Raw genomic sequence first — 1223 nt, 5'->3', positions numbered from 1 at the left:
CAACTCTCCATGTCATTTTCACCAAACTGTCTCTGCAGCTCTCCCTTAGAGATCCCAGATGGACTAAGGGCTGAGCACTTTGGGGAACAACATTTAAGGGTACGTGAGCACAATGCAATAGTGTCTTTAAAAGCATATTGTATGATGTATACATTTTGTTTGTATACTTTTTTTGTTGTTGATGTAGCAAACATTTGTAAAACATTCCACGTAATTCCCCAGCTTCTCAGCTGTACCTAATCACTTTTCTTCCTTTCGAATGGTAAATCTTTCTACCTAAACAATGCCCCTTCTCCATAGAAGAGGGAAAGAGGTGTTAGCCTGCCCTACTGAGAGCTGAACATAGCTCAAGAAAAGACTACACCAAGGGAAACCTCAGTGTTCTGTACCAAGCACCAGCCAAACAGAAAGGTCATTCCAGGAGGTTTGTCAAAAAACAGTGCTGTTCGGGTTTTCAGCTTTAAGGTATCTCGGGGTGTTTTTCTTTTTCTTTTCTCTCTTTTAAACATTTGCATCAGTAGCAAACAAGCAAATTACACAGATGATAGCTCTCTGAGACCAAATTGTCTTCCCTCTCCTCATTCACTCCAAGAATGGATCACGTGCCCCAGAAGTTGGGGTATCTACTCCTACTCCTATACGTTTCTTTGAAAAATAACGTTTTTTTGCCACTGATTAGCCAAGTGAAATTCATCTCATTACCCATTCCTGGGTCTGAAGCTGCTGCCTCTAAAAGTGCCATCTCGTTGTGCTTTGTATCACTCAGTGCTGGAGAAGTCTTGAATAGCTTGTGTACAAAAGTTTTTTTTTTTTAATTTTATATATATTATTTTTGATGCTTTATTTCTCTTGGGTGGGGAGCATCAGGACCATCCCCACCCCACCTCCATTCCAATCTGGCTGTGAGTGCTTTCTGTTTGCAGTCCGTGGGCTGGCAGTGTGCTGATCTTTTTTTTTTTTTTTTTTTTGGCAAGGTTTCGGTAAGGTCTGTCAGGTTTGCATTGTGCAGCTTATTGGCTTAAATGTGGTCTATTTGGGAGCCAATCTGGAGAAAGAAGAACCGATAATGCAAGTGTTTTGATACTGAAAATTGACAAAATGTCTTTTGAAATAACCAGTCCCTCCACCCTCAAAAAAAAATTACATTGCCCAAATGGGAAAAAAGGACAGAAGAAAACAACTCCTTAAAAAGTAGAATTGGCCAAAAGGAAAAGGAAGGACAA

The 1223-nt window shown here is 40.2% G+C and overlaps 1 pseudogene; it reads right to left on the bottom strand.

The window, feature by feature from the left end:
* Positions 1-742, bottom strand: part of LOC138170303 (ubiquitin-conjugating enzyme E2 E3 pseudogene) — a 29159-nt pseudogene extending 28417 nt beyond the window's left edge.
* Between the last annotated feature and the right edge of the window lie 481 nt (positions 743-1223).

The sequence above is a fragment of the Petaurus breviceps genome, unplaced genomic scaffold (assembly GCF_028583685.1).
Source record: "Petaurus breviceps papuanus isolate PSGF00001 unplaced genomic scaffold, PetGlider_PUasm1.0 38, whole genome shotgun sequence".
Lineage (NCBI taxonomy): Eukaryota > Metazoa > Chordata > Mammalia > Diprotodontia > Petauridae > Petaurus > Petaurus breviceps.
This window is presented reverse-complemented; position numbering and strand designations above follow the sequence as displayed.